We start from the raw sequence: 7,443 nt of genomic DNA on the forward strand, positions 1-7,443 counted from the left end.
AAAAAAAACTGAGAACTTTTGTGGTAAAACACTACGAAACCTATATAAAAAAAAACAGAGAAAGTGAGACGGAGGCAAACATAAATACAAAAAAAAAAATAGCAACCAAATTGGCTGCCCTAACTGAAATGAAAACAAAACCAACACCGTGACAGATAAAGTAATGCAAAAAAAAAATGATTTCAATATTGATTGTGGTGGCGTAGCAAACATTAGTGTCGCGTAAAGTTAGCAGACGTGCATATGTACAAATCAGCGCCGGGTTAAGGGCAGGGCCGAAGGGACCGCGTGTGATGACGAAAGGACAAAAATTAAAATTTTTCACAGATTACAGAAAATACCGCTAGGTATTAAGAAGATTTATCAGCACCATAAATAAATCTTGCGGAACCTACCCTGCAGCGATAAGGCGGCCAATTTTCCGAAAATCATCACTGCATGCAACATGAGCGGCAAGTACAAAAGCGATTCACGCGAGAATTTCAAAAGGAAACACTTGGTAAGAAGTCAATAATTAACGATACTGTTAAAACTGAAGATACAATTACTTTTTTTCCATTAACCGTATGTAATAATTAACACAAAAAGGGGCCCACATGTATAACGGTCCCGGGCCCCCACATTCTTAACCCGGCCCTGGCACAAATATAGATATGTAGTATGATACACATATAGGCTGTCAGAAGTTAGTTTAGGCGTGTGAGTAAAAAGTAGCTGAGAGATTAAGTTGGCCGGGAGTTGCGCTGCGCCGTTTCATTGCCTCCTCTTATTTTGTTTATTGCGTTGGTAAACACTTTACGACCGCTAAACCAAAAGCTGCAGCCACCAGAAACAACAACAAAAGTTTGAAGAGGCGTCAAGGACGAGGCGCCGCAGTCGCACATAAGTAAACTTGCATACATATACATACATACAAATGGATGCATGCGTATTAGCGATGTAATCTGCTATTTGCAAGACTTGGCGCGAGGATTAGGCCACATGCGTTACAGTTATGCACGAGCTTGGTGTATGTATGAGCTTGGTGTATAGATATTAACATACACATATGCAAACATACAACTCCCTGCAAAAAATTGTGCGATAAATCTCTAAAGAGAGTTTTCCGAGATTCGGTTCAATCGGGTACGGTTGGGCATTAATTAGTCCCAACTAGTCTCATACGGGTTTTATTCTCCACTAATCCCTCGCAGGTGTAATTGGCGCTCCAGACTCATATCTGGCGGGTTTAATTAACGATTTAATGATATGTAGGTTTTTATAAACCTGTGCAACTAGTCTCTCCATACGACATGCTCGAACAAAAGCGAAAACAGTTAATTCCATATAAAGAGATCAAAAGTGGTATTAGTCGTATGTTTCTTTGCGATCGCTCGCGGAGTCATCCCGGCTTAGTCGCATTTTTTGCAGGGTTGGATAAGGTGTGCGAGTCTATGGATATGAAAATTCATTGTATGTAAATAAATTCCCAATGGAATCATTTTGGGAGATTGTTGCAGGAATCGCTGAGAGAAAGTCCGAGTATATATACATATATAGATATGGAATATTTTTCTCAGATTTCAAATAAACTTTCTTTAAAAGGGTCACGCTAGAATTTTGTATAAAATTGCATGTGCTAGGTAAATTTCTCCTTATAATTTTTATTTTGTAACTTGACTAGTAGCTAGTAACTAGCTAGCCTGCAGGTATGCGGAGGGTTAAAGTATGAACCGCAGGAAGTACGGCAACACCTTACAGGTCTACGGATAGGCTCAGAAGCAGGGCCGGCTTTAGAGCGTGGCGGGAGAGGCGGTTGCCCTAGGCCTCAAATTAAGGGCGAGCGCAAAATTCTGGGATTGCGTTTAATCTTTTTAGTGCATACAATTTTCGAATGGGAATTTTCTTCATCGACGGGTGGGGGCTGACTAATCCTTTACTCAAAACTCTTAAAAAAAACAACATTAATAACAGTTATTTACAAAACAAAGGCGATCGAGCCGGGGTCCTTGAACTAAATGCGAGAGTATCATTAAAAAAAATTGGGTGTTGTTACCATAATATGTAAACTTATAAGATTTCAAGTCAAAATTTTGTAGAATTTTTGCAATAAAAAAAAAAAAAATATTTTCCAAATTTACCATCTCACTGCCCCACTCGGCCGCCCTAGTTCTATTTTGGAGAATTTACTCCAATTTGTAAAAATGAGTAAAAAATTTAGTAATTTTTCCCCAATCTAATACATTTATACAAAGTGACGCATTTTGATATTTCTGCGGCAAACTGTGCGACCAAAAAAGGCGCGTTCCTTTGTATATATCTTCTACAATTGCAGCGACAGGCGAAAGTGTTCCCCCAGAGGGCTTCGGCGATAATTTTGATTGCGAGCTTAGAAACGCTAAAGTAGCAGGCTTAAAGATTAAATTAATCCATACCCATGTGTTGTGTAATGAAAATAGCTTTGAGCGATTTTGCATCATAAACAAAGTTTCAAAAACAATAAGCAAGCATGCTGATTAAAACTTACACATTTACACTCCGCTATTACGCATCCTGAAAATCCGTCAGCGACGCATGGAAGATAAATAAAAGGAACGAATAAACGCAAACTTCTGTGTCGTGCATATCGTCCAAAACCAGGCATATAGCGGAAGTATGTATGTTTGTATGCCATACGGAAACGCCACTGTGCAAGGAAATGGAGCGACAGGAACTGTGACTACGCCCAACGGCAATGGCAATGGCCGCGATAGCGACACCTATTTATAGTGAGTGGGAATGAGCGCCTGGCAGTTGCGTGGCTCAATGCTAAATGGAGTAAAATCAGAAATATACTGAAGCCACCATTGGGATCATAAATTTCGCAGTTTTTGGATTCCATCAGCTGTGAGCTTCAAGTTTGGCTTTGTTATTATAGTTGTTTACTGTTGTTCCATTTCGCCCAGTTCTTAACCAAACACATTGCATTTGTTTCCGCACAATACTGGTTAGCTTCCAATTTTCACTAGAATTCGCACTTCTTCTCCCTCATCTAGCTATGTACATTAGGGTGGTCAAAAAAAAATGCATGTGAAAAAGTAAAGTCGGAATTTGTATGCTCTCACCCCCTAAGATTGATCTATACCGAAAAAATATACCCTTTTTTTATTTTGAAATCAAAAAATATTTAGAGGTCGCTCAAAGCGCCCAAAGTTTTCCATGTATTTTTTATGGGGAAAAATCAACTTTTCGTAGAAATGGCATAGAGTCCATGGAAATCAAAATTTTTCAATCTGAAAACTCTGCTTCTCTTCAGAAGACTTCAGAGAATAATGCCCAATTTTTTATTTAAACGTTTTTTAATTTAAACTATTTTTTCTTTTTTTCTTTTGTATATTTCTGTTTGTATATTTGATTTTTTTTTGGGATATTTCGGAGACCCTTAAAAAATAGTTAAAATTAAAAAATGTTTAAATAAATAATTGAGCATTATTCTCTGAAGTCTTCTGAAGAGAAGCAGAGTTTTCAGATTGAAAAATTTTAATTTCCATGGATTCTATGCCATTTCTACGAAAAGTCCTTTTTTACCCCATACAAAATACATGGGAAACTTTGAGCGCTTTGAGCGACCTCTAAATATATTTTGATTTTAAAATAAAACAAGTAAGAGCAGCGCTGTCTTCGGCTATGCCGAAGGCTTCATACCTTTCATGAACATCTGCAAATTTTAGTTTGACAGATTACTGATTTTGAATACATCTGCATACATCGATAGAGGAGTTACATACTTATATAAAAAATCGCATCTAAACAATCAGAGGTATGGAAGATTTTCACTGCTATGTGATCGGTATGTAAACCGGTAACACAATTTATTGGGTTTAGTTTCCTACATAAAGGAGATATATCGCAAAAACTGGTATCTGAACAATCAGTGCTATAGGAGATAAAGCTTATACAGCATAGATTTTGACGATTTTCTCAGTAGACTTTGTATTATTATTTATAAAATAACTTAGGAAATTTATCGGTTTTAGCTGTTCAAATAAAGGAGTTTTACAGTAAAATCCCATATCTGAACAATCAGATGTATGGAAGATATATGTTGTAGTCACCCGATCCTTGTTATTACTGTAAGTATTCTGTTAATAATGAGTGAAAATGGTGCGAAATTTCATGTTCCTAGCTGCATAAATGGAGGAGATATGATAAAAGACCTCATATCTGAACAATCAGTTGTATGGGGGCTGCGGGTTATAGTGACCCGATCTTCGTTATTTTCACTGTAAATCTTCTGCTGATAATGAGTGAAAACAGCGCGAAATTTCATGGTCCTAGCTACATAAATGGATGAATTATAACGAAAAATCTCATAACTGAACAATCAGTTGTATGGGAGCTATAGGTTATAGTTATCCGATCTTTTTAATTTTCACTGTAAGTTTTCTGTTGATAATTATTGAAAACTGTGCGGAATTTCCTGTTCCCAGCTATATAAATGGAAGAGTTATAACGAAAAATTTTATATCTGAACAATCAGTTGTATGGGAGCTATAGGTTATAGTGACCCGATCTTTGTAATTTTCACTGTAAGCATTCTGTTGATAATGGGTGCAAGGGCTGCAAAATTTCATGTTCGTAGCTGCATAAATGGAGAAGTTATAACGAAAAATCTCATATCTGAACAATCAGTTGTATGGGAGCTATATGTTATAGTGGTCCGATTCTTCCGGTTCCGACAAATGATTAATACATTATAAAAATACACCCACCTACCAAATTTGATCCGGATATCTCGAAAGCTGAGAGACTAGATTGCATACAAACAGACAGACAGACAGACAGACGGACAGACGGACAGACGGACAGACGGACATGGATAAATCAACTCAGCTCGACGTTCTGATCATAAAAGTATACATTTTAATGGGTCTATCTCTTTTTGTTCTGGTACTTACAAACATCGGACCAAAGTTATAATACCATTTTCATGCTCATGAAAGTTATAAAAACAGGGGTATATTTTTTTTCGGTATAGAACAATCCTGGGGGGTGAGAGCATTAAATTTCCGACTTTACTTTTTTTGGACCACCCTATTGTACATACATATCTGTGTGTTTCACTGACACAGCAAGCAAAATACATCAATGCCATCAGTTAGCTGAGACGCCGTAAATGCCACAACGGCATCGCTCATTAATTTTATGTAAAATTCGAAATTGGCTTGCCAATTGTCGGTCTTCGTTTGGTGTGTTTGCATGTAGTTGCTGAACAGTTCCTGTCGTTCTTTATGTTGTTGTGGACAGCAAAGCTGCTTGTCGTCAACAGATAGGGACTAAGTAAGTGTCTACTATGCAAATAATGCGTGGCTTTTTGGTTACGGAAGTGCGCAGAGGTGTGTGTGTGTATGTGTGTAAAAGGACTAACATATCACGTTCGCATTCATTGTCTTCAAATTATGGCGATGCCTTTGATAGCAATTAGTTCCTACTAAGGAGGTGTCTTTGGCAGAATAATGAACTGACAGTCAATTTCTTGCTATTTACTGCGCTGCGGTGATACACATACCAGCATGTCCTGTAATACTTGAAACTTTGTGAGAATGGAACTTTTTCTTTTGAAGTTTCCTTTAACTTTGAAGCTTAATTTCCAAGTGTATTTTTTCAAAGGAAGTCCGTAACCACAGAGGGCACTTCCAATGGAAAATTTCGCCTCCAAGTATAAATATAGAACTATTTCTCATAAAGAGATCTCAGATGACTTAACCCTTCTGCAGTGTTTGGAATTTACCACTTCCTATAATGTTTTTGCGATCTTTTGACTCAATGATAAAAATTAGTCAATTTAAAAAAAAAAAAACGATTTTTCATTCTGAATTCAGTTAATATTTTATTTATCACATGCAGACACTTTATCGGCAAGTGTTGTATGCTTACCGGTTCAAAGTTGCCTTTAAATACTGAATAATAATTTGGGTAAAAATGACCCAGAAAACCAGAGGGTGATGGAAAAATTATGCCGCCTTCTAGAAAACAAAATAAACCATAGCTGATTATGCTTTTAACGAATATACAACGCCGCAGATTATTTCAAATTACCTAACTTTGTAATTAAAGAATTTTTCATGAAAATTGGGTCATTTTGACCCAATCATTACAGACGGGGTCTAAAATTTAAAAAATTGGCGACTAAAGTTCAGTCGTTTTTAACTGTCGCCGAATGGAGACCTAGGCGAACTTTTGTGACGAACAGCGCCGAAACCAAAGTTCGCTCGTGTTAGAGTCCTTGGCCTTTTACAAAAAAAAAATTGATAGATAATTCGTGGAGACAGGTTCTGCGGCACTTGATCTTTGCATATTATTAAACACCTCTAATAAAAGTCTTTCGTTAGACAATTTTCGATTCTGGCAACTATCTTGAAAGCTCGTAAACTGAATATTGGGCCGAAGATTACGGATCTGTAATATTGTTTTTCCTGATCAGGCAATTTTTCCAAGATATATTAATTTCTATGAAAAAAAATTTTAACTTTAAAAAGGAGAAAACTAAAAAATAACAAAACTGTTTTATAGTTTTTTCATTTGTGTTAAAGTTTATTTTTGTGTCAAAAAATCAAGTTACTTACGATAAAAATCGATAGCTAAATAAACAAGTTTTGAATGATCAAACGAAAATGTATAATAATTTTCAGTACGAATAGAAGGAAATAATGTTACTCACACACAGTCAACAAAAACGAGAAGAAAGAATGATTAATAGCCGCTTCACAGGATTTTAAATTCAATTGCAAGCCAATAAACCAAGATTCCAAGCTTGTAACGAATGATTGAACGTATTGCACATACATATGTACACATACATATAAGTGTATGCAGGTGCTGAAGGTGACAACATTTGTTTCTATCTTCTCGTACGCTCGGTAGCAATTACAATCGCAGGCGCAGATTAGGAGCTAACAACACAACAGCGCACAGCATTAGCTAATTTCTTTGCAGCAAATTGTCCACTCGAGCATCTGACTGTAGCTTCGAGCAGCGATTGCTGTTCAGCAATGCAATTTTGCATAATTACAGATCAAAAGGGATGCGGCGAGGTATTGTGGAATGAAAGTGGTGAGGACAAACAGATTTGTGGGATAGACAACAAGAGTTTTAAAATTGCTTTGCACGGGCTTTTCAGTGCGACACCCATTACAAAACAAGCGTAATGTAGGCGGATAACAAGCTTTTTGCTGTCGCAGTACGATTACGCGGAAACCGGTGACTGTCGGTGACACTTTCCCTTCTTCAAAAATTTGTGGGCGAGACGGTCTAAAGGAACAACGTATTCAAGTAGGTGAGAAGGTAGCTGGTTACATACTGGTAAAATGTTATACGCTCGACTGCACTCAGAAAAAAGTCAGCCAAATATATTTATCTCAACACATGATTTGGTAACTAACGGGTGATTTTTTAAGAGCTTGATAACTTTTTTTTTAAAAAAAA

Source organism: Rhagoletis pomonella, unplaced genomic scaffold (assembly GCF_013731165.1).
Source record: "Rhagoletis pomonella isolate Grant_MI unplaced genomic scaffold, Rhpom_1.0 Rhpom_scaffold_00002, whole genome shotgun sequence".
Lineage (NCBI taxonomy): Eukaryota > Metazoa > Arthropoda > Insecta > Diptera > Tephritidae > Rhagoletis > Rhagoletis pomonella.